At 46.4% G+C, this 27,063-nt stretch overlaps 1 protein-coding gene across 8 annotated transcripts in view; it reads left to right on the top strand.

Annotated features, from left to right (window-relative positions):
* Positions 1 to 1,059: 1,059 nt before the first annotated feature.
* The window catches only part of CCNH (cyclin H), a 249,184-nt gene continuing 223,180 nt past the window's right edge, over positions 1,060 to 27,063 (top strand). For 2 of the 8 annotated variants that reach the window (XM_086960871.1, XM_086960866.1), the window contains exon 1: positions 1,072 to 1,127. The gene's annotated coding sequence lies outside the window, so the exon portion shown is untranslated. Of the gene's footprint in view, positions 1,225 to 27,063 lie in introns of all 8 variants that reach the window. The other 6 variants (XM_086960868.1, XM_086960864.1, XM_086960869.1 and 3 more) reach the window with 5 other exon arrangements.

Genomic DNA, 27,063 nt, shown 5'->3' with positions numbered 1-27,063 from the left:
ATATTGCAAGATGTTGGAATGAGTCGGACTACGTTTCCTAAATAGGGCGTAAACCTCAATCGCCACAGGCAACCAGCCCTTTCAATTACACAAATAGCAAACAAAATAAGAAACCAGATTACAACGGCTAAGTTATTTGAAGCATTTATCCTTATGCTTTGAAACGCATCCATGAAAACTGCCGGTCTTTTAGAAGATGTGCTGCTCTGCACACTACACAGCTTGGGGAACGCGACCAGGATTCAACAACAGAGCACACAATCATTTAGTAATGAAAGCTCACTACAAGTTGCAAGGACACAAGTAATGCCCAACAATATACAGTATTCAAATAAATAAATGTGTTTAGCCTTATTTGATTGACAACTTTTCAGTAGATCGAAAACTGTTCCATTTGGTCGAGAATCTTGAATACAAGCAGGTGCACTTGGAACCAACATGGGACCAACAATACACGGGCAGTAATTCATTTTTTCCTTACGGCGAAGAACTTGCTGAAAAACAAATTTTTTAGGCTTTTTTGCAATTTTCCACAACTTACACAGGCACGCACTACGTCACACATACACAAAAATTCACATGCTCAAACACAAAAGGTCCATATTAAATAAGCAGGCAGGCTGATACTGACAAACATCAAACACATAATGCACACACATTGCAACGCAGGCATTCATTATAACACGTACGAAGCACACACATGCAGGGAGCTGCGTCTGAATTTGGCCCCTTGATGAAAACTCGTGCTTTCCGAAAAATGAGGAAGCTGGTCTGGGACGGAAATTGAGCAGCTGGGACCGAGAGCGGGGGATCGATGCTGCTCCCCATTATGAATGGGGGCTCTGACCAGGATGGGCGGGTGCAGATATGGCGTGGACCTTGCCCCGAAGGACTAACATCTACCCCCTGGTAGCAGCTGCAGCACCTTCCTGAGTATACGCTGGAATCGATTAAGAAAGTGGAGTTAGAAAAATAAAGAGACCGAGGCCAATCCATCTGTCCCTTTTATGCCCATTGCACTCACAGCGGTCTTCGTTCTTTCCGCAGAACAATGACGTCACTTCCGTCGCTCCCGGATGTGCGTAGCTTTTGCAAGAGGAATCCTCCGGCTTTAGGTATATGCAAAGGTGAGAGAGTTGCTCTCCATTGAGGACCTGCGGTTCGAGTCCCAGCCAGCCGCCAGACTGATGGTGTACAGTAGGTGATTTTGGCATTGTGTTCGAGGCAGCTGTGCTTTTTGAAAATGTATTTTAGTATTGTGATGGAGTGAATTTGGCAGTCACCATGACGACAAAGCATGTTTTCCTTTGCAAGACGTATTCCTCGGGCCATGAGCAGGTCTGTTCGCAGTTGTTTAATGAGTCTAACAATCGGATTCCACTAAACTATGTGTTAATGGAAATATTCTATGAAGGAAGTGCAGCCTGGGGGTACTGAAAGTATCATTTGCAATCACAGAGGCGCCTCCCGGCATTACGCATTCATAAACAGTTTGCGGGTTTGTAGAGCTTTTGGATTTTAGGGCGTACATGGTCATTTAAGGGTTGCGGGTGGGTTTGTGTTTTGGGGGGCCAGGTGTAATTTAAGGGTTTAGAGCATGTTTGGGTTTGGGGTTCGAGGGTTAATTTTAGGGTTTAGGGTGTGTTTGGGTTTTAGGGTACAAGGGTTAATATTAGGGTTTAGGGTGTGTTTGGGTTTGGTGAGCAAGAGTTAATTTGGGGGTTCAGGGTGTGTTTGGGTTTTGGGGTGCAAGGGTTAATTTGGGGGTTCAGGGTGTGTTTGGGTTTTGGGGTGCCAGGGTTAGTTTTAGGGTTTAGGGTATGTTTGGGTTTTAGGGTACAAGGGTTAATATTAGGGTTTAGGGTGTGTTTGTGTTTGGTGTGCAAGGGTTAATTTGGGGGTTCAAGGTGTGTTTGGGTTTTGGGGTGCCAGGGTTAATTTTAGGGTTTAGGGTGTGTTTGGGGTGTGATCCAGCGCTCTGATTGAAAAACTGTCTCTCAAACGCTACCTATCACCTCAATACTCACCATTAATCATCAAACACATATACAGGCCCATAATACCAATGAGACAATTTTGAGCAACTGAATCAGGTAGTTTGATTAATAAATCGATACACATAATATTTACATCATTATATCCCTTTCAATGCTGATGACGGAACCGCTCCGTCATCAGCTGCGGTGGCGCTGTGCTGATGACGGAGCGGTTCCGTCATGGCCCGCTCGCCGCGCCTGCGCGGCGCTGATTTCGCGCCTGCGCGGCACTTTCTATTGAGCGGGCGGGACCATGACGGAACCGCTCTGTCATGAGCACAGCCCAACTGTGGCTGATGACGGAGCGGTTCCGTCACCAGCATGCGGCCGCCCCGCCCCCTTAGCGCTGCGGCGGAATAGCCGCCGCAGCGATGCGGTTAAAGAACTGCTGTTTATCTTTCTTTACCATGGTTTTAAACAAATTTATCACCTATTAATCAAATCACTTAAGGCGATTGTATCAACTGATGGAAACTAGACTATGAATAAACAAGACCAGCTCTTCTTTTCAAATCTAATTTTATTAACTTTATTATTCAAAAGGGAAAAGCATATACGTTTTAGAATCTTTATTTTATAAGCAAATATGAAAGCAGCATTTTAATAAGGAAATGAATTATAACTGACATCATCAAGCAAGCTCAGAATCATGAAATATTAGCAGAATAATAGTTTCCATTCCCTAAATTCAATTTCAATTTCAAATAATCTTTATTTTGATCGTTGGAGATCATAAAAGATATACAAGTAAAAGACACCATAAAAACTTTAAAAATTAGTTCAGTATTTAGAAATTTGAAAGTTCATGATAACAGTCTAAAAAGGTGAGTACATTTTGGATTAAGAACTAATAGATCGTGCCGCATTAGAGTCCCTTATAATTCTTGCACGTGATCTCCACATTGCCGTCAAAAATTTTGCCATGACAAACACAGTTGGAGCTGTTAGGTCTGTTTTAAGCACTCTGTAGGCTGGGGCGTAAGCTCGAAAGCCCAAATTCCTTAAATAGGGAACCAGCCAGTAGCTCCTGATTTTACTATAGGCTCTGCAAAACAGGACAACATGTAGGTCACTTTCTAGCTTGTAATTGCATGCTGGGCAGTTAGCCAACTCCAGGTTACCGTTCCAAGATTTAGTAAAGGACCACAAGGGAAGCGAGCCATATCTCCATTGCAGAAAGATCTTTCTTACATGCACGGGGGACATAGCATCTAAGACATACTCAGGGCTATAGGAGTCTTTTGCTTTGGTAAATGTGTCAGTTAGAGAGCCTTCCCGGATTAGACTCCGAGATCTCTGATGCATAAAGCTATAAAACAGTTTGGAAAGTTCTTTCCTCGGAAGCCTTGTGGACATTACTTCCGGATTACACCATAGCTCTGGGACTCCGAGGGTCGTACACATGTCCTTAATGTACTTCAGCCAGGGGATTTTGGACACGTGTATTGACCTAAGAAGCTCCTGTAGTTCGCTTCTGTAATGACCCAGATCCTGGCTGCTCCAGAGACGTCTCCAGTATGTCAAAGGTTTGAGGCCCAGTTCTTCAGTGATTGGACGCAGTGCCAAGTCCATTCTTAAAGGGAGAAGGGGACTACTCGGTGGAAGGGCCACTAATTGTCTAATAAAGTTGTTTTCTGCGACCTGTATGGTCTGTAGCGGTGTATGTCCCCATAACTCGGCCCCATAGGTGATGCCGCCTCACGCATGGGCTTTGTAAATGTGTATTGCAGGTGCCAGTGGACGAAGATGGGATTTTTTGGCAATTCTTGTAATGGCACCAGCCCTCTGGATTAATTTTGTGGTTGCCTTTGTTTTGTGTGGCAACCAGGTTAGATTCTGATTTAGGGTTATGCCAAGGTACTCAATTACAAGGACTCTTTCTAGGGATGTAGATCCCAGGCGGGGATTTGGGCAGGTTTTGGGTTTATGGCTGAGAATCATGAATTTGGTCTTGGAGGGGTTTATTTCTAATCCCCTTTGATTACAAAACTCCAAGAACCCATTCAAGACCCTCTGTAGCCCCATTGGTGTTTTTGACAACAGCAGGGTGTCGTCCGCGAACATAATCGCAGGCACCCTGCTGTTGTTTAATTGTGGCGCATCGATATTGGGGATCCTGCTCAAATACTCTATCACCCCGTTCGTAAATAGACAGAACAGGGTCGGCGCCAACACACATCCCTGCCTTACCTCTCGTTGTACAGGGAACCTATCTGTCAGCCTACCGCCCTTTCCATATCTTACACGGGCGTAATTGTCTGTGTGTAGCCTGATTAGAATCTGGAGAATATCTCCAGGGACACCCAGATCCGCCAGTACCGCCCATAATTTGGCCCGGGGGACCAAATCAAAGGCGGCACGGAGGTCTACAAAGACCGCATACAGTGACCCACCTTCTAGAAGAGCCGTCTTCCAATAGAGGATATTTAATCTAAGTATTTGGTCCACTGTTGATACTCCCTTCCTAAATCCCGCCTGGAGAGGGCTTAAGATATCAGTCTCCTCCATCCAGCTTTGGAGCCTATCCAGGATTAATCTACCAAACAACTTTTGGGTTACATCAATGAGGCTGATTGGGCGATAGTTGGCGGGGAGCAGGGGCGACCCCTTTTTAAATATCGGGACCACCTCTGCTCCCAGCCAAGTATCCGGTAATTTCATCCCCCCCAGCACTGCATTGAGTAAAACCATCAAGTAGGGTGCCCAAATCCCAGGTTCCTGTTTGAAAAGGTCGCCCGGGACCCCATCCAGGCCCGGGGCCTTTCCGGAGGAGAGCCCTGCTATTGCCGCCCTAATGTCTTTTATGGTGAAAGGGACAGAAGTATATGTGTTCTGAATAATAGGTGTTGTTGTTACTAACTCCTCATTTTCAGGGGAATATAGCTGTTGGAAGTGATCTTGCCAGACATTTGCAGCGTTGTTTGGTTCGATTGCCGAGGGAAGATCCCCGCTCCCATGGTTAATTATTCTCCAGAATCTACGGGAGTCCCTTTCGGCTAGGGACTCCGATAGATTCTCCCAATGCTGCACGTCCCACTCTATTTTAGCGTTAGCTATAAGTGATTTGTAAGCACTCCTTTTAGAGCGGATCTCCTCCCTGGAGCCTCCTTCTTTTATGCTGGTTAGGAGGTCTCGCTTTGCCGATCTACAAGTGCCATTATACCAGGTATTTTTGGTTGGACCCTGAGCTCTTGATCGCCCTGTGTTGAAAAAGTCAGCTTCGAGCTTCATGATTAGGTGTGCATGTACTCAAGCTAAATCCTCGCTAGTATCTTTTAGGGAGTCTAGATTCCATAGGTCAAAAGCCTCCTCGAGGATAGGGATAATCCCAGCATAAAGGGAGGCTAGCTTCTCTCCACTGGAGGCGAGCTTTTCCCATCCTATCCGCCTCCTATTATTCTCCAAGAGGTGTCCTCCTTTCAATTCCTGAACACATGGCACAGTCTCCCATGGAGAAGGGATGGCGTACTCCAATTCCAAGGCATTGTGGTCACTGTCATGCCTGGGTATTATTTTGAAGTCCACCACTCTTTTCCATTCCTGCATTTGTACCAGGAAGTAATCTAATCTGGATTGCCTCCCTACTTTATTAAATGTACATTTAGACTGGATGTCAGACCTAGTGCGGCCGTTACAGGCTCTCAAGCCATAGGTGAGATTTAATGTGTTTATTTGGACCGCAAGAGGTGTCCATGCTCTGGGAGGGGGTGCTTCAGTCTGAGGAACCTGCCAACTTGAATCCTCCTCTAGGGAGGGTCCATCAAGTAGACCAGGTAGTGGCTCAAAATGTGAATTGAAGTCCCCCCCCTATTAGGTAGGGCATATCCCCAGGGATGGTTTCTAAAAGGGACAACAGTGTCTCTATGGTTTTCGAAATGGCCGCTATTTGAACTGGCCTGGAGTAGATGTTTATAACTAGTAATTTAAAGGGACCTGGCCATTCAAGTAAGACGGCCAGTATATCTTCCGAATCTACTGGATATCTTGAGGCTAAACATCCTAGGTCTGAGGCCACCCAGGTTGCTAGACCTCCAGATGGTCGGCCTCTCCCACCCCAGAGAGCGGGGATCGAAAAAATCTGATAACCCCTAGAGGAAGTCTCATCCCTTGTCCAGGTCTCTTGGAAGAGACAAACACTTTTTGGATGTATTAACTCAACCCAAGAATCCGAGTCTATTTTGTTCGTCAGGCCTGCCACATTCCACGAAAGCAGTTTTAAAATTTGTGGGGCGGTCTGCGAGCCAAATTGGCTAGCCCTTTGACTTTTATGGTCTGGCCCTAGAGCACTGTCCACTAGCCCTTCATCCATTGATGGGCCTTCTGGGATAATTTCCCTTTTGTTTGACTCATAAGGTAGATCTGGAGTCCCAGTAGTGGGTTTCTCTTCCCTGGGATTAGAGGAAACATAGTTTCCTTGGTCAAACCCTGATAGACTCTCTTTTGCCCCTTCTACAGAGGCCAACTGTCAGTCCACCAATTCAAGACAGTCGTAACGGTTAGACAGTGGAAAAAATGGTGGCTCATAAAATCTAGGGGGCCATGGCTCCTCCCTATCAAATCCACCCCTTCCCATTCCTCTTCTCTGTACAGTTTCCCATCCCTGGGAATTGCTATATGTGGGTGGATGAATAGGGGGTATTCGTAGTTGATTAAAGGGGATTTTCTTCCTTCCCTGGTTACCCTCCCAGTTTCCCAGTGAGTTCTGATGGTGTCCTCTCCTCTGTACGTTGTTTACATGGTCGTTCGCTGGATAGAAAAACGAAAGAGGGACTGGGTGAATGATACTCCCTTCATCCTCCAGAAAAGAACTACAGATGAATGAGACTGTTCCTGGTTCTTTAAAACTCACTAGTATACAGTCACCACTGATTGTTTTGGGTCTCCTACCTACCCACAAGACTCTTCTTACCATGCGGATATCGCTGGTCATACCTCTGGGAAGCGGTCTATGTGTTGAGAGACAATTAATTACTTTATTTTTTAATGACTCCCCTGTCTCATTTGAGTCTGATTTTAATTCGGGTACCCCAACAAGAATGGCGTTATATGGAGCTACCTCAGGTGGGAGATTGACAGTGACTGTTCTTGGTGGTTTTACTGTTGGATTATTCGAAGCAGGTACATTTTGATTAGTATTCAAAGGGGGTTTGGGGGGACTTTTGTGTTGTGGATTGGGCTGCGTGTTATCGTTAGCTAAAGATGGTTGTTGTTGCGTAATAGGGGGTTGTTTGTTAGAGGTACCTCCAGAAGTCGCTGGGATTGCTAATTTATCTTTTGTTTTTGATGGTTGATTGCTGTGTAATTTGGTATTTTTAGCACCCGCTGCAGTTGTTATTGCTGGCTCATTGGCTTTTGCAAGTTTAGGGAGATTCAAATTGGTATTATGTTTTGGATCAATGTTGGAGGATGTGGGGCGAGGGGCCCCCGGTTTCCAACCATCCATAAACTGTAAGGCAGTTTTCTCAATTTTAATTAATCTCGCCTCCATTTTGATCAAGCGAGCTTCCAGAGGGCTTATAATTGACTTAAGGAGGTGACCTATGTCAGCTAGTGTTATGTCCTCTTCAGCTGACTCAGAATTGTGTTCTATGGAGGGGGGTGGCAGGTCAGTGAGAGTGTCACTGGGCAGTTCCTGAGAAGGGTCGATTGATATCACAGGTAAGGTTCTGTCCTGGGTAGTATAATCAATGCTAGCTTTGTTATGTGTTGACCCTGCCTTTTGCTTCGGTTTTTAGGTCTCGCCTGTCGATGCGCATGCGCATCGAGCAAGGCAAGAGTATTGGCACTTATCCGCTCTTTATCCACACTGCAAGGAATCGTGGCGATTCCTTGCAGTGCACGAGAAATTTAAGCTCAATGCGCATGCGCATTGAGCTTAAATGCGCGTGCACATGCCCCCAGCCGCCTACTCTCTCTCACAGCCTCCCCCAGCTCCGCCCCCTCACTACTTGATTGCACGGCCGTTAGGCCGTGCCTCCCCTACTCTCCTCCCCCCTCTCCTCCCCTGCCTGCCTGCCGCTAGGCCGTGCCTCCCCTACTCTCCTCCCCCCTCCTCCTCCTACTCTCCTCCCCTGCCTTCCCGCCGTGTCGCATTTCTCCTCCCCCCTCCCCTCTCTTCCCTCCGTCTTGTTGTTTGTGTTGTCAGTCTCAGTGGTGCATCGTTTACAGAAGCCGGTTTGTTTGGGTGTTGTTTTTAATGAATATTTCAAGTTGTACAAAGACGTTTTTCAAAGATTGTTAATGTTTTAGATGGTTTCGGAAGCATTTAGGGTTTAATTCGAAAACTGCCAGACAGCACAGCAAAGACATGTTGGGGACATGCTTAAAGCTTACCTAGGAATGCATTCCTCCTATGCTTACCATTTGCTTTGTGTTTTTTCATTCCTATTTACTGTCTTTCTATTTACTGGTATCCGAACTCCGTTCAGAGGAGCATGGGGCAAGCAAGTTACTGGGCCCAACCGTGGGTATCAAGGCATTTTACTGCCCATGTCCCAGGGCCCAACCTACTATGACAAAGTACCCCTACAGCACTTGACTCTGGTAGAGTGGATTGCGCAGTCCAAACCTTCTCCTGGAGGGGAATGCAGGCGTAAGGTGAACACTCCGCCCCCTCCCCTTCCCGCCGTCTCGCATTTCCCCTGCCGCATCAAAGGCTTTCACGGCCGGCCGGCCATGCTTTCAGTTTCCCGGCCGGCCGTGTCAATTACACGCTCTCCCTGCTCCGCCCCCTGCTCCGGCCGAGACGCATTTCTCCTCCTTCGCCGTTTTGCTGGTCTTGTTGATGTGCTATGCTGTGTCGCTTCATTGAATACCGTGATTAAGTACTTTATCCAAAAGGATTCCGTAATACCCGAATTCTGATGCGGATGAATTTTTCTTCTAATTTTTCTTCTTCTGTATAGCCACACAATAACTTTCTGTATACCTTTTCCTTCAAGGTCCCTATGTCAGTAGACAAAATCCTAGTTTCGTTTTTCAGTGTTGCCATAGTCAATATGTCAGTCTTCCTAATTAAATACAGAAGACAAAGAATGGACTGCCGTCCTCCTCATCTTTACAAGGTGTATGTGTTTAATCTTTCCATTTCTGCGCAGGTTTCCATAAAGGCTTGCATCAATAACGAGGGGCTACTATTTATTGGGCTATGTATAATAAGTAATTGAGAAATGTAGTCACCTGTATTATCACTGTTGCAGTCATTTGCCAGAGATTGCTGGGAATTTTAATTTTTTTACGCAATTCTTACTTTATTTTAGAATCCTTCTGGCTGTTGACGAGGTAAAGTAAGAATGCATAGATTCAAGATTCAAGATTCAAAAGTACTTTATTCGGTTAAAAAGACAAGATAACCATAAAAGTAGCATGTAAGGTGCAATTTACAAAAAGGTAGAGTAAGTATTTTTCCTTTAAAATCACAAAATAAGAAAAACAACAAAATTAAATCCATATCAGCAGTATTAAATTCATGTATACAATAAAAAAGATCAATCCATTTGCATTGATTTACGACATTTAAAAACCAATTTTAAAAATTCTGCAATAGAGGCAACCATAAAAACAGTATCCATTTTCTGGCACTCTGTAAACGCTAGGCGGCATCTGTAAACATTTAGGTCTTTAAGAATAGGGATGATAAGTTTCTTTCGGGGAAAGATATAAAATTTACAAAAAAATAAAATATGTATATCCGATTGTTGGGAAACATCATCGCATGGACAAAAACATAAGTCCTTCAGCCAACAATTCATCACGGGGAATGATAGTGTCCTGAAAACTATATTCAATCTAAATCGGGTCAAAAGGTACCGTTCATGATTAGACATATACAGTGAAAGATATGGCTGCAAATTCTCTCCACATATAATATCCTGGTGGGCAGAGACAGTCTTTTTTCTTGCCTCCTCTATATTTCTCTTTTCCTTGAGGTAGGTCATACACAAATATTTCAAGTCTCTTCTAGATATGTATTCCATTGATTGTGGATCCTCAAAGTATTGGGGGCAACTTATTTTTTCAAGAAAGTCTCTGACATAGCCTATCCATTTGTAGTCCCTGATGTTGTCCAATACCATGATGTCCTTAAAAATGGCCCGATTGACAACACATTCTTCATTTGTCCAGACCCTATGCCAAAGAAGAACTGGCTGAATTCTGATAATGTCAGTGACATAAGATATTCCTAATTCAGCATGGCATATCATTGTTGCAGTACTTTGGGGTACAGACAAGATGTGACATAAAAACTTATTTTCCAGGATTTGAATTGAGGTGATGTTTGAATAACCCCATAATCCTGCCCCGTAGATGGCTACCGATATACAAGTCGCATTATAAACGGTTAAAATCTCTTTTATGGGTTTTTTACCTAATTTTTTCATAAAACATTTTAGGGCCATAATAGTCTTAGAGAATAACAGAGATCTAGCGTGAATTGCTGTAGTCCATGAGCCACTTTCATGAAACAATATCCCTAGATAAGGGAAGGTGGGGGTCCTTTCTAAGGGATTGGAGTTTACAAAGATTTGCTTCACATGCTTGTTTGTTCTGGACCCGCAGTACATAGATAAGGTTTTAGAACAATTAATTTTCAAATCTAAGTCAAGCATGAAGGTGTTGAAGGCTGTAACCAAACTTTGTAAAGCCATTGGGGTGCGCGCCATTAGGACAGCATCATCAGCGTACATCAGTGCAGGGACAGGCCTGCCTCTCACCATAGGCATGTCCCTGCCCTCCTGCACGAGATGCTTTTCCATTCCATTTATGTACAACAGAAATAGAAAGGGGGCTAGGACGCACCCTTGGCGCACACCCCGACCAATCCCAAATTGTCTACTGCATTCACCATTTTTCCCAAATCTGACACTGGCAGTGGCCCCAGAATACAGCTCTCTCAGAAAACATATAATGGCATTGTCCACCCCCAAGTCAGCCATAATTGACCATAACTTAATGTGTGACACACAGTCAAAGGCTGATGATAGATCAACGAATGTGAGGTATAGACGTTGTTTTTTGACCTTTATATACTTCTGCTGCAAGGTGAAGAGATTCAAACCTTGCTCTATGGTCCCTAGGCCCTTTTGGAACCCAAATTGAAAGTCACTTAACACCCCAGTTTCATCGGCCCAGCTTTGTAGTTTAGCTAAAATCACTCTTCCCAGAATTTTTATAGAAGAGTCCAATAAGGAAATTGGCCTATAGCATGTACAACTTAGCCTGTCCCCTTTCTTAAATATTGGGACTATTGTTGATGTAAACCAGGTAGGTATTGGGCTATTTGCCAGAACGGCATTAAAGAGCTGAACTAACAGTGGCCCCCATAATTCGATGTTAGCCTTATAGAGGTCGGCTGGTATACCGTCTGGTCCTGCTGCTTTGCCCCCCTTGGTCGCCTTTAAGCTTGCTGTAACTTCAGGGAGGGTCACAGTCAAGGTTCTAGATGTGTCTAGATTTAGCGACCCCAACTCCTGGCCTACTTCAGGGGTTAGTTCCACGGCCATATAAAGGGAGGAAAAATGGGCCACCCACTCATCTTCTGAGATGGCAATTTCCATGCGTGCTTTTTGTTCATATAGGAGGGGGGTGTTGATAACCCTCCAAAAAGCCGCCGGATCCTTCGATTTTGATGCGTCGCATAGGTTATCCCATGCCTCCCTTTTTATCGAGGTCTTCCTATCCCTTAATGCTAGGTTATAGTCCTTCCTTGCAATTCTAATTTGGTTTACGTCCTTTGGTCTATTATGAATTGCATTTCTAAGCTTTGTTAAGGCCTTAGTGCACTTCCTATCAAACCATTTCCTATTGGACTTTAGGGAATTTTTCCTATTAACCCAAAGTGCTTCCTTAATTTTACTAGAAATAATGCTAAAATGGGTTATTATTTCACATTTCTCTGCATATTCATCTAAACAGATAGAAAAGCTACTCATGCAGTTTGTCAGTATTTTATGCAGGAAATCATCTGGGACCAGTCTGCTCCATTTAAGGTTATAACCATTTTGAGCACCCACCCTTACGTCCTGGACCATTTGGTTCTGACATTCTCTAATGTCAGCTACGGTAAATAAGTTTTCCATTTTTAATACCTGTGGCAGATGATCACTCAATGGTAGATCCATGATGTTTGCTTTAATCAATCTGTTTGCAGAGCTAAGTGTGCATAAGCTAAAATCAATAATGGTTGAAGCACCTCGCCCGACAAAGGTTGGGGCAAACGTCGTTGTGTGGTGTGCTAATTCGTTTACAAAGCCAAGGTTAAAGTTAAAAATCATTTCATTCAGTAAGTCGCCTAGTAGGGTGTGTTCAAAATGCGTCAAATTGACGTCTTGTTCCAGCATTAGACCACAAATCCCCTTTTGGCCCTTTTTGCAGAGAGTACAATTAAAATCACCCCCCCATAATATCATAACTTCCGCCCTCTTACTCTTGTCAAATTCATTTTGCATTTCTAGGGCTAGTGTGTCAAGTACATCCTTAATCATGCTATCTGAACAGTTATTATAGAAATTAAAAAGAACCATCTTTGGACCCTTCCTTGTATGTATCACAATTTTTTGGTAATAGCTGGATCCAGGGGAAAAAACAATTTTATCATATACTAAAAGATTAGATATGTATACAATCAACCCTCCTTTGGGTCTTCCGTATACTCCGCCCACCGCAGGGGTAAAGTATGTCTTGTAGCCATTAAGGTGTATCGGCGTGGTAGCCCAAGTTTCTTGAAGGGCTAGTATTCCCACGTCAGTAATGGCCTCATCCCAGCTTGGATTTGTAATCTTTTGTTTTAACCCAGCCACGTTCCAAAATAATACCGTACAGGAATCTTTATCTACAGAAGACGTGTCTACAGTATCCCCTAAACTGTTGGCCAGGCTCTCTTGTATGTGCTCATTCCCCCCCTGTATTTCTGTGGTTTCCTCATCCCCCAGACAGCTTGTAGAATCCAGGACTACAGGATTAATAGGTAGCCAGTTATCTTCCTTAATCTTGGGGAGTCAGTCCACTGCTCCCAAGCAGTCAAACCGATTATAACATGGGAAAAACGGGGGAATTTGGACATTGCCTATCCATCCTGGATCATAACCCTGTGGGTGAAAATAAGGAGGCCTGCCTTTGTGTTTCACAATGTTCCAGCCATCATCATGCCTCCCATTCCACAGTGTATTGTGGTAGTTGTTATCAGGGAACTGGCCAGTATTACCACCATGGCGTCGATTTTCCCTGGACCAACTCCACCTATTGTCCGGTTGTTCACCCTCCGGGTAAAAATAGGATAATGGCCTAGCCACAACTGACAACCCGTAATTTCTTGGGGGCCTTGATGTAATAAATTCTGCGGTGCGGGGATTCTCAAATGTTATTACCACACAGTCACCTTGTATCCTTTTTTTATTATTATTGTACCCCACCCAAGGAGCCCTTTCAACCATAAGGATATTGCTTTTGAAGGCCGGGGGGAGAGGATAGTTATCATTTAACCAATGTATTGTTTTATTTACTAGTCCCCCATTATTTTCATATGATTTATCAGCAGGTTGGGGTACTCCAGTAAGGACCACAACATATGTTGAGGCTTCTGGTGGTAAATGTATGTTTCTACGTGTCTCCCTCTTTTCTTCATTAACTTTATCCTTCGGAATTTGCGTGGGTGGCGCTGTTTGGTCAATCACTGTGGGATTTTTAGGTGTTGGTATAACTTTTGGGGGTGGGTTAGTGGTGGGTTTTGGAGGTGGAATAGAGGTAGTTTTTACAGATAGATTGGTATTACCATCGCTTTTAGCAGCTGTGGGTGGTCTATTCGTAGTTGATTTCTTTTCAGGAACTTTATTGTTCAAATTGAAGCTAGGGGCACTAATATCTTTATGGATATTAGTCAGTATTGTTTCCAGACATCGTAGCCTGACCTCAATGGGTTCCAAGAGAATTTTTAGCATTGCAAAGATGTTATTATTAACCATGCTTAGGCTACTACTGTCTTCGTTCCCTCCAGCTTGATTATCAACTACCCCACTTAGTTCCAATATCCCCTCCAAACTGCTATCCAAGATAGTTTCATCTGGCAAACTTAATGTTATGCCCACACTTACCCGGGGGCCACCCGCGGCACCATTAGTATTAGTGTGAGCGTCTGGGTTTGTGCATACATTTAATAGGGTGGGATCCGGCTGGATTGGGTCATGGGTCTTACCAGTCTGGGCTTTTTTCCCTTTGCGAGTAGTGGTTTTAGTCGACTTTTGTTTACTACTCTTTAATTTAGGGATAGCCCCCTCCTTCCTCCCCCTTTCTATTAGGGTACTATCTATGGTTTCATTTTCTATTGCCACCGGACCGTTTTCCAGTAGCAAAGAAAGATTTGGGGTTGCCTCCAGACCTTCCTGTGTGGCAGGTAAATCGCTGCCCTGATCTTTGTGGACCATTACAAGTGACTTTGGGACAGATACATTATTAGGTGTACAAGCTTGTGCAATGTGACCCAAAGAGGAACGCTTTGCCATGGCTAGGTCTTGGGACACCCTTCTGTCCATCAGTATGATCCCTTCATCAATAAGGGCATGCGTGCGCACTATGAAATCATCTAGGGTGCCAGTAAGTTTTTTTGCCCCAGCTAAAGCCATACTTCTAGTCTCTGGGTGATTCATGGCAGGTCCAATATAAGGCACGCTAAACAGATATATACAACTTATAGTCAATTACCGGACCAAACCCCGTGTAACAAGAGATTCAATTATGTGTGGCAGCCAACTTACAGTTATGCAGTCTCGATGTCCTTTGGCTGATCGCAACCGAGCAGGGTGCCTGGCACAGGCCAGGCTCCTCGGGCCTCTGAGAGCCTAAGAGGGCCCGCCCTTTGCCCGGGCTTCGCCCCGGGCGTCCCGCTCGCGTCCCGCGACGCGGGGTTTGCCGGTCTTTAAACCCACGTTGGCGCTCTCTGGGCGCGAGGCGCGTCACTCTGCACGCGCCGCCGCGTTGCCTGCCGGGATTTGTGGTCTCCCGGAGCGGCGGCGCGGAGTCCGGTGCCTTGGGACTCTTGGCGGTGGCGGCGATGGCTATTGGAGCTCCCTGGTGCTCCCTGCAGCTGATTCCGACTGACTCTCGGCGGTGGCGGCAAAGGTAAGTGTGTCCCCCCGCTCTGCCGGGTTTGCCGGTCTTTAAGCCCACGTTGGCGCTCTCTGGGCGCGAGGCGCGTCACTCTGCACGCGCCGCCGCGTTGCCTGCCGGGATTTGTGGTCTCCCGGAGCGGCGGCGCGGAGTCCGGTGCCTTGGGACTCTTGGCGGTGGCGGCGATGGCTATTGGAGCTCCCTGGTGCTCCCTGCAGCTGATTCCGACTGACTCTCTGCGGTGGCGGCAAAGGTAAGTGTGTCCCCCCGCTCTGCCGGGTTTGCCGGTCTTTAAGCCCACGTTGGCGCTCTCTGGGCGCGAGGCGCGTCACTCTGCACGCGCCGCCGCGTTGCCTGCCGGGATTTGTGGTCTCCCGGAGCGGCGGCGCGGAGTCCGGTGCCTTGGGACTCTTGGCGGTGGCGGCGATGGCTATTGGAGCTCCCTGGTGCTCCCTGCAGCTGATTCCGACTGACTCTCGGCGGTGGCGGCAAAGGTAAGTGTGTATAGCATAATAGTTCAGTTGGTGTCTTTATTTCAAATCTGGACTTTCTTGCTAAGCTTAAAAAAACAACGGCCTGGCAGCCTTAAAGTACAATTATAGAGAAACGGGTTAGTTATGCACAGATCTATCACATAAAACCCTAGGGACATCGAGCAAAGGAAGCAATGTGTTGTCTCCGATTTTGTGCAGTATTCCCCCCCACCACCCGTGAGTTAGGTGTGTGTGTGTTGGGGGTGCTACATCAGATTTCGTCCAGTGTATGAACATTCATAACATGAGTAAGAGGCACCACTTATCCTTGAGCCGACCGCGGTTCTTAAAGATCTGGTGGTGTTCCTATTTTCAAAATCCTATTTTAGCAACAGAAAAGGTGAACAGCTGTTTAACTGCTGCGTAACACGGAACTACGAGGGATACAGAATGGTGCATAGCAAACCAACACACTTAGACTTAAGGACAAATTCATATTGGTCCACAATCAATGCTATCCCAATCCATAAATCACAACATTTCCACTGTCCAAGGAAACGAGGATTAAAATGTGATGGCGCAGGCTCCTTCCACCGGCACCAAAAATAAGCACACTGATGATTAATGCTGAATGGCTGCTGCGTACAAGTACGAGTCAGCAGCTTTGCTCCCGCTCATCTGTAGCAAAAACACCATCACTCACCCTCAACCCCTCAACCCCTCACCCTCAAACCCTCACCCTCACTCACCCACCCTCAACCCCTCACCCTCACTCACTCACCCTCAACCCCTCACCCTCACTCACTCACCCTCAACCCCTCCCCCTCAACCCCTCCCCCTCAACCCCTCCCCCTCGACCCCTCCCCCTCAACCCCTCACCCTCACTCACCCTCACTCACCCTCAACCCCTCACTCACCCTCAACCCCTCACCCTCAACCCCTCACCCACCCTCACCCTCAACGCCTCACCCTCAATCACCCTCAACCCCTCACCCTCACCCACCTTCACTCACCCTCACTCACCCTCACTCACCCTCACTCACACTCACCCTCACTCATCCTCACTCACTCTCAACCCCTCACCCTCACTCACCCTCACTCACCCCCACTCACCCTCAACCCCTCACCCTCAACCCCTCACCCTCACTCACCCTCAACCCCTCAACCCCTCACCCTCAATCCCTCACCCTCACTCACCCACACTCACCCTCACTCACACTCACCCACCCTCACTCACCCTCACCCTCACTCACCCTCACCCTCACTCACCTTCACCCTCACTCACCCTCAACCCCTCACCCTCAACCCCTCACTCACCCTCACCCTCACTCACCCTCACCCTCACTCACCCTCACCCTCACTCACCTTCACCCTCACTCACCCTCAACCCCTCACCCTCAACCCCTCACTCACCCCCACTCACCCTCAACCCCTCACCCTCAACCCCTCACCCTCAACCCCTCACCCTCCCTCACCCTCACTCACCCTCAACCCCTCACCCACCCTCACTCACCCTCAACCCCTCACCCTCAATCCCTCACCCACACTCACCCACACTCACCCCCACTCACCCTCACTCACCCTCACTCACCCTCACTCACACTCACCCACCCTCACTCACCCTCACTCACCCTCACTCACCCTCACTCACCCTCACTCACCCTCACTCACCCTCACTCACCCTCACTCACCCTCACTCACCCTCACTCACCCTCACTCACCCTCACTCACCCTCAACCCCTCACTCACCCTCACTCACCCTCACCCTCACTCACCCTCAACCCCTCACCCTCAACACCTCACCCTCAACCCCTCACTCACCCTCACTCACCCTCACCCTCAACCCCTCAGCCTCACCCTCACTCACCCTCACCCTCAACCCCTCAGCCTCACCCTCACTCACCCTCAACCCCTCACCCTCACTCACCCTCACTCACCCTCAACCTCATGCTAAAGATTTACAAAAAAACCCATAAACAATTCTAAAAGCACTAACTCTAATGCTGCGAGACCTATTGCATTTCTAATGCTTGTTTTGCCTTCCTTTCCTTGATACTCGGTTTCCCCGTTTTCCTTTTTTGTATAGCGCCCTCCCTTAACCCCCGCTCTATACTAGGTGGCCCTACTAAATTTGGGGTATCAGCTATTGTATTAGGTTCTTCCCTCAGAGAGATAGGGCTTTGGATGGTTAGTTCAGTATCCTCCCCCCCTTCTGTTGTATTTGGTGGTTGAGTGATTTGTGTTAGAGGGAGTGAAAGAAGGCTCATATCATCTAGATCACTTAGTGTTCCTTCAGAAAGATCTATGCTAGTGGTTCTCTGTACCCCACCACAGGCACCAAGCTGTGAGCTATCTATGGTCCGCCTATCTTGAGGAGTTTTCGCCTTCGCTATAACCCCCATCGATGACCTCCTGACCCATTCTATTTCCTGCGAGATTCGTCTTTCCAGGAAGGTGATATCATCTATCAAGAGGGAACCTGCCTTCAGGAAATAGTTATCTATTTTGCCTTGATTTGGGGCAGTTGTTATGGGGCCGTTAGCTGCCAGGCTAGCTTTGCTCCTTGTCTCCATTTTGCTCATAATGGGCAGTATGGCTCAAGGACGCCTAAGGGGGGGCAATGAATAAAAATGTTCGAAGGTAAGTATTGGGAAAAAACTTGATGTATATGGAGTGGCCCAGTCCAGTCTCTAACGTTCTTGAACGGCCTCAAACGGCCCGCTCTTTGCCCGGTCTTCGCCCGCGCTTCCGTCCGCGCGCGTCCCGCGTTCGCGTCCCGCGTTCTCGTCAGGAGGTTGGGCTAAGTAGGAGGAGGAGGGGTGCGGGAAGAGGCACCAGGTGCGCGCGATTACCTGGCGCTAGCACCTCTGGGCCTCGCAGCCCCTTTCCCGCTGCTCACCTCGACTCCCTCAGCTACAGGCAAACCCTGGGATGGAGCACACGGGCTCGAACAGAGTTCCGGCTTCAGAGCAAGGTAATCCGGGTGATGGTAGAGCACACGGGCTCAAAGTTCCAAGACTTCCTTCTTTAGGGCAAATGAAGTGGCAGTACAAATCCCAGCACAGGGCACAAACACGACTGCGAGCGGCACCCGCGGAGCGGGGCCGCGAGTCGTTAAGAGCCTTCAGGGAGGAAGGGGCGGGAAGAGGCACCAGGTGCTCGCGATTACCTGGCGCTAGCACCTCTGGGCCTCGCAGTCCCGCTCCCGCTGCTCACCTTGACTCCCTCAGCTACAGGCAAACCCTGGGATGGAGCACACGGGCTCGAACAGAGTTCCGGCTTCAGAGCAAGGTAACCCGGGTGATGGTAGAGCACACGGGCTCAAAGTTCCAAGACTTCCTTCTTTAGGGCAAATGAAGTGGCAGTACAAATCCCAGCACAGGGCACAAACACGACTGCAAGCGGCTCCCGCGGAGCGGGGGCCGCGAGTCGTTAAGAGCCTTCAGGGAGGAGGGGGCGGGAAGAGGCACCAGGTGCGCGCGATTACCTGGCGCTAGCACCTCTGGGCCTCGCAGTCCCGCTCCCGCTGCTCACCTCGACTCCCTCAGCTACAGGCAAACCCTGGGATGGAGCACACGGGCTCGAACAGAGTTCCGGCTTCGGAGCAAGGTAATCCGGGTGATGGTAGAGCACACGGGCTCAAAGTTCCAAGACTTCCTTCTTTAGGGCAAATGAAGTGGCAGTACAAATCCCAGCACAGGGCACAAACACGACCGCTCCGTCATGAGCACAGCCCAACTGTGGCTGATGACGGAGCGGTTCCGTCACCAGCATGCGGCCGCCCCGCCCCCTTAGCGCTGCGGCGGAATAGCCGCCGCAGCGATGCGGTTAAAGAACTGCTGTTTATCTTTCTTTACCATGGTTTTAAACAAATTTATCACCTATTAATCAAATCACTTAAGGCGATTCTATCAACTGATGGAAACTAGACTATGAATAAACAAGACCAGCTCTTCTTTTCAAATCTAATTTTATTAACTTTATTATTCAAAAGGAAAAAGCATATACGTTTTAGAATCTTTATTTTATAAGCAAATAAGAAAGCAGCATTTTAATAGGAAATGAATTATAACTGACATCATCAAGCAAGCTCAGAATCATGAAATATTAGCAGAATAATAGTTTCCATTCCCTAAATCTATTTCTCTCTTCACCTGAAAAGGAAAAATATGATTTAAAGTCTGCTGTCCTTACGTGCGCCAAAGGTCCATCAGCATGTCACAACACTCAGGAATCGGAAAGAAAGAGTTTTTTCCTTGCTCATTGTGTCAGACTTTATACCTTTCTCTCTAGCTAAACTTTCTACATTTTACATTCTTTAAAACAAATCCGAGCTTTTCATTGGCTGTCCTGTGTCAGTCCACGATAAAATTATTAGGTCATCTCCGACTCTTGACCAAGTCCAGGCTTCACGTAAGCCCTATTGTCTTTTACTTCCACATTTTTCAGTTTCCTCAAGAAAGTAACTTTTCCTCGAGTTTTGAAAGTTCACTTCCTAACCTTGGCAGACAAATTAAGTTCCTGTCCTTGGGCCAGCTCTCCATGAGCACGTTCAACGTGACCAAATAACTGCTTTTTAATTCACAATGACAATGCAGCAAAAATCTTCACAGCTGCGCATGTGTAAAGAGTTCACTCTGGACAAGCTTTTGTGTCTGCAGCTCTGTCAGCCATATTTTCTGAACCATCTTTTAGGCCTCACTTTGGAAACTATTATTAAACAAACACAAGACATCAATTAATTAAAGAATTGAGACCCATTCTGTTACCCTCCCCCTTTTCTAATTAATCCTGTTAATTATGTTACCTAGCAAAAGCACAAATAGGCAGCATTATAATTACTTCTCCTTTTTGTACAGCAGGAACTCCATGAGCTTTTATCACGAAAGGCATAACCTAAACACATAAAATAAGCACATGCCATTAATTTAATCTGCCGCATTTAATACTGACAAAGACAATAGACAAGGTTAGTTTATTATTCTTTCTTTGCGTTTGCAACATAGAGCACATTAGTTTGTCCCGCGTATGATGAATGTATTCTTAAACTAAGTTGATTAATAATTTCACCACAAGCTTATTAATCTGGTTACTTTGTTATGAGAGGTTAACTTCACAAGTTTGAACAAAACTTGTTCTTCACCTTGCTCCATCAGGTGCAAGGGTTAATTTGGGGGTTCAGGGTGTGTTTGGGTTTTGGGGTGCCAGGGTTAATTTTAGGGTTTAGGGTGTGTTTGGGTTTGGGGTGCAAGGGTTAATTTGGGGATTCAGGGTGTGTTTGGGTTTTGGGGTGCCAGGTTTAATTTTATATTGGGGATCAGGGTGTGTTTGGGTTTTGGGGTGCAAGGGTTAATTTGGTGGTTCAGGGTGTGTTTGGGTTTTGGGGTGCCAGGGTAATTTTAGGGTTTAGGGTGTGTTTGGGTTTTGGGGTGCAAGGGTTAATATTGGGGTTCAGAGTGTGTTTGGGTTTTGGGGTGCAAGGGTTAATTTGGGGGTTCAGGGTGTGTTTGGGTTTTGGGGTGCCAGGGTAAATTTTAGGGTTTGGGGTGCAAGGGTTAATTTGGGGGTTCAGGGTGTGTTTGGGTTCTGGGGTGAAAGGGTTAATTTGGGGGTTCAGGGTGTGTTTGGGTTTAGGGGTCCCAAGGTTAATTTTAGGGTTTAGGGTGTGTCTGGGTTTTGGGGTGCCAGGGTTAATTTTAGGGTTTAGGGTGTGTTTGGGTTTTGGGGTGCAAGGGTTAATTTGGGGGTTCAGGGTGTGTTTGAGTTTTGGGGTGGCAGGGTTAATTTTAGGGTTTCCAATATCATTGTGTAGTGATTTGCAAAGTGTATATTTCGTTCCTTTAGGAAGTATTTGCAAGCTGCCAAGCCAATTGTATTGTTGATCTTAGTACATAGTGAGATCAGTATTACGCTTTAACAGTCCGTTTTTAAATCACTTACTTGTTTAAAATACTGTTTGTTTTGCATCGCTTCACCTGTTCAGAGTCCCCGGTCCACCGCCAATTGTTTGGTTTGAGTGGAGGGATGAGAACCGGGCTCCAGGAAGTGAATTACAACTTCTGGGCCAGGCAGCCAATCAGCTGCTTGCAGATGACATTGCACCCGCCTCAAAAGTTGATGCCTCTCAAGACGCGCAGTGGACGCCCTTGAGGAAAGGTAGACACTCTTGGTGAGAGAAGCGCCTGGAAAAAGGCTCCGATCTCGCCTCCGAGCCTTACATTTTACTTAATTCCTGCATTTTATCTTTCTTTTGCAAAAGTGTCACCACAAGTATTACGCTTTAACAGTCCGTTTTTAAATCACTTACTTGTTTAAAATACTGTTTGTTTTGCATCGCTTCACCTGTTCCGAGTCCCCGGTCCACCGCCAATTGTTTGGTTTGCGTAGAGCAGAAGCCTTCAAACTGGGGGGCGGGCCCCCCTAGGGGGGCCCTAAGTGATCCCAGGGGGGGGCGCCAGGCCCTGGCCAGAAGAAACATTATGCTTTGTTTTCAGCAAAAAAAATGAGCAGCAGTAAGCACGTCTGTAATGGGCCATCATTAACATCCTTTGTCATTTAAATCAAGGCTGTGGGAAGGTGTCAAAAGGGAAGGGACTTCACATTTTCTCCAAGACACACACTACTATTTCGAATAACCACACTGTGGATCCTTTGCACATTAGCAAGGCCTGCCTCACCAGAATAGTATGTTTGGAAATCCTGTATTTGTTTGCATTTTTAAAACAGTGATAGAACTTAATTGCAATGTTTAAATAGGTCTAGACCTATTTAAAAATTGCCAGTTAAATAGAATAATTGTGAAATATTTTGAGGGGGGGCCCGGCGAATTGTTTTTCTACACTGGGGGGGGCACGGAATTAAAAAGTTTGAAGACCACTCGCGTAGAGGGATGAGAACCGGGCTCCAGGAAGTGAATTACGACTTCAGGGCCAGGCAGCCAATCAACTGCTTGCAGCTGACTTTGCACCCACCTCAAAAGCTGATGCCTCTCAAGAGGTGCAGCGGACGCGCGCAGCGGGCACTCCGCGGGCGCACCAAAGGCAAGCCTGTCTGTGCCAGGGGCCACGACCCCTGCTCATTTTTCCACCCATGTCAGAAGATACAGCCCAAATTCTCTACTTAAACTAAGAGGAAAGGTCTCACCCCCATGCCTCTCCACATGTAACCCAGTAGAACAAGGCTTAATCTGCCCGCATTGCGGATTTCAGCTTCTCCCTGACCGCGCAATCAATAACACACAGCGAAGTATGTATCTACTGAACTGCAGATCACTCTCCTAACACACTACAGAGATTTCCTTGCTTTTAGATGAATTAAACCCAAATGCCCTGTTTCTGACAGAAACCTGGCTCCACTCCGAATCAGAACCTGATATCATCCAGGCCCTACCTAGAGGATACCAAATTTTACACGAAGAACGTTCAACAGGAAGAGGAGGTGGCTTAGCAATCACTTACAAAGATTGCTATGGCTGCCGCAGCTCCCCCAACCCAATACCCGACTGTGAAAGTCTCGCTTTCTCCCTTGACTTTTCCCCTATTAGCACCTTTTCAGGGATGTTTGTATATCGTCCACACGGGACCCTAGGGCAATTTCTCAAATCCCTACCTTCCTCTATAGCCAGCCTAGCATGTAGCTCATCAAACTTCACACTGCTACGGGATTTTAATATCCATTTTGATGATACCACGGACCACATTGCCCTAGAATTGACTACCAGGCTTGCCGCACTGCAATTTCAACAACTAGTGCTGAAACCAACCCACTCCAAGGGTCATCTCCTTGATCCCATTTTCAGCAATTGCACAGATCTAGTGGGAAATCCTGCCCCCTGCCATGGATAGACCACCTCTGATCCCAGTCTCCTGGGTTACTCCACATACCCACACTTTCTCCACTATAGTCACTCGGGGTAACGCAACTGGTAAAAAGTCCCCTAGGCTGAATGGCCATCGACCCTTAAAATTTCTAGACCACTCTGCAACTCTGACCCCACCCTAGCCAATTAACACTAAAATAGATGGATCTCAAACTCACTAGACTCTGTACTCCCCATAAAACATACTGAATCCAAGCGCAGTACTAAGACGGGCCCCTTGGTACTTCCAGGAATTACGAGAAAGGAAATGCCAATACAAAAAACTGGAGAGGAAGTGGCGTCTTGACCACTCACTCCCTAGAAAAAACGCATATAGAGCTGCGATAAAAACATATAAAGATGAAATTAGAATCGCGCAAGTCGCCTTTTTTGAAAATAAGATCAATGCAGCTGCCTCCAGGCCTAAGGAAATGTTTCAAAAGGCAAAATCCCTTCTCAAACTCCCAGTAAAACATCAAAATTTCCTTAATGCCGCTGCAATGACCTGGCAGAGTTCTTTTACAATAAAATACAAACTATCTATACCTCTTTTCCCCACATCACCCATCAAACCTCTCGAGGTAGGGCTCCACCCCCCAGAAATACTCGCATCCTTCCCGCTCTTTGGTGACAGTGACCGGGCACATCCTACCCACCATCCTTGAATTGCTTAATGCCTCTCTCACCACTGGGACCGTCCCGCTCCCCTGGAGCCATGGTCAAAGCCCTCCTTAAAAAACCCAACTTGGATCCTAATAACCCAGGGAATTATCAACCAATTTCCCTACTACCCTGGCTAAGCAAGATCATAGAGAACCACGTCAACAAGACACTGACGGAGTTCCTAGAGACCAACCATCTGCTCGACCGTTCCCAGACGGGATTCTGACCCATGCATGGGACTGATACCGCCTTCGTCGCCGTGACAGAGGAGGCAAGGAAAATCATGGATCAAGGAGGCACCGCAGCCATTCTCCTCCTTACCACACTGTAAATCATAACATCTTACTGCAAAGACTTACCAATCTAGGTATCTCAACGAAAGCACTCACATGGTTTGAGTCTTTCCTGTCTGATCGATCCTTTCAAGTTGTTGAGGGCAACGTCACCTCCCCTTGCAAACCTCTCGGCTGTGGTGTGCCGCAGGGCTCTTCTTTGAGCCCTACGCTCTTTAATATTTAAATATGCCCCCTTGCTGAGATTGTCCGCCCTTCGGGATAAAAATAATCACCTATGCGGACGATACTCAGCTAGTGGTGGCCCTAAACCAATTTCACACCGGGCCCAACAACCTGAGGGACTGCCTAGAAGCAGTGACCTCATGGATGACATATCTTGTCTCAAACTAAACGGAGACAAGACCGAGCTAATGCTCCTAGGTAACTCCCCCAACCCGCTATTGACTCCCTCTGGCCTACGTGTCTTGGACCTGTCCCCATACCCAAGGACACAATTAAGAGCCTGGGCATCTGGCTGGATAAGTCTCTTAATTTTAATCACCAAGCAGCCAAACTTTCAGCCACCTGCTTTCGTATACTTGGGCTTGCCCGGAAAATCCTTCCCGTACTACCCTTTTAAGCCAGACAAATCATGATCCAGGGTCTCATTTTGTTTCATATGGACTTCGGGAATGCCCTTTACCTAGGGGCCCCACAGGCCACCTTAAACAAGCTCCAGGTCATCCAGAACTGTGCAGCACGAATCCTCCTTCAGATCCCTCTTCGCCTCCCTGTCAAAACTGAATTTAAGAAACTTCATTGGCTCCCAGTCAGGAAAAGAATTGAATTCAAGGGCCTGTGTATCGCTCCCCGAGCCTTCTGGAAAACTGGGGCCACCAATAACCATTCTCTGATCACCCCCTACCAACCCAAAAGACAGCTTAGATCAGCTTCTTCCTTCCTTGTCACATTACCCAGGATCAAGAGAGCCAGATGTGGGGGCCACTCGTTCTCCCCCAACTTGGCTAAACTCTGGAACTCTCTTCCCCTCCACCTGCGTTCAGAGCCCAATCGTCTGCCCTTCTGGAAAAAGCTTAAAACCCGGCTGTTTAAGAAATCAGGCTAGGCCCCACCATCCTTCCACACGCGTTTGTCCACAGCTCTATACAAATGGTCTTTTCATTTCATTTCACATCCATTGTGATCAACTTGTATGATGGTTTCCAAGTGATTTCTTGCACAATTCTTAACAAATCTTGTGTCCCGCAGGTATAATGTCAATTTCTTTACATATGGACTCAAATAGTTGAATATAAAGTTTGCAATTGGTTCTAGTAGTGACTCCTTTGAGGAAATGATTGGTCTCCTCGGTGGTCTTGTGGGGTGCTTAAGTATCTTTGGAAGAACGTAAATTGTTGCCATTATCGGATGTTCCGTTGTAAGATATTTTCTTTCCTCGTGATCTATGAGTTTTTTTCTCCCACCAATTTTGTAGTTTCCTATCCAGGTCAATTTTGTGAAGTGCTGTTGGATTTTCCTTCAGTCTCTCATAATGTCTTGTGTCCCTCAACTGTGAGTGTGCCTCCTTAACATAGAGATCTGTATCCTGGATTATGATGTTTCCCTCTTTATCAGCCATTTTTATCACAATTCCATCATCTGATTTCAATGCTTTAAGGGTCTTTCGTTCTTCCATTGTTGGATTATATTTCTGTTTTTTACTTTTGAGTTGGTAGAGATTTTTCACTATTGCCTCATGGAATGTCTCTATTTTGTTCTCTGGTGGTAGTTGTGGGTAGTATTTAGATTTTTCCCTACTGCTTCCATCCCCTAGTTGTGAGCAGTATGTTTCCAATTTGTTTGGTTGTTCATTCACGTCACGGTCAAGTTCCATCAGTGTGATAAAATGTTCTGCATCCCCCACTAGGAGATCCATTGTCAGGGCTTCTTTGTTTTTTTTTTGATGTACTGCCATGTTCGCATTTTCTTTAAAAATCTTTGCAGTTTTAGTTTCCGTATGTATGTATATATGTATATATGTATATGTGTGTATATGTGTGTGTATGTGTATATATATATATATATATATATATATATATATATATATATATTACCTACTGGCTATCGCCAGTAGGTATATATAGTTAGGATTAATTCCCTATGGGACTTTTGAAAATTCTATGTCTAATAACTTTGGCGTTTGTGGATGGAATCGGCTGAAATTTTCAGGAAAATGGCACATTTTGTTTCTGAGCAGCTCCTGAAAATTTGGTGGGGTTTCGTCAAGGGGGGGCTGAGAAAAAAGGGGGGTCCCAAAACGCGTTTTTTGCATTGAGTTTTCCATAGGGCGGTTGGACTCACTTTTAGCTCGAACGGCTGAATGGATTTGCACGAAACTTGGCAAAATTGTAGGGACTGTTAGCCCGATGTGCCTTTGCTAGGTCTCAATATATGTGCTCCAGTAGTTTTTGAGAAATTAACGTTTAAATCAAGATATATATCTGTAACAGCGCTCTGGGCAGCGATCCGGTCCGCTTACTTTTCGCTTATCGGAACTTTGCGCGCAGAAAGCTGATTGGCTCTCCGGTGTCTGTCAACATTCTAAACAGTCCGGAGCGGCCGCCATCTTGTCTCTCGGTAGGATCGAGAGAGAAGAA

Source organism: Lissotriton vulgaris, chromosome 3_1 (assembly GCF_964263255.1).
Source record: "Lissotriton vulgaris chromosome 3_1, aLisVul1.2, whole genome shotgun sequence".
NCBI classification, from domain to species: domain Eukaryota; kingdom Metazoa; phylum Chordata; class Amphibia; order Caudata; family Salamandridae; genus Lissotriton; species Lissotriton vulgaris.
The sequence above is the reverse complement of the archived record's forward strand: the minus strand, read 5'-3'. Positions and strand labels throughout refer to the sequence as shown.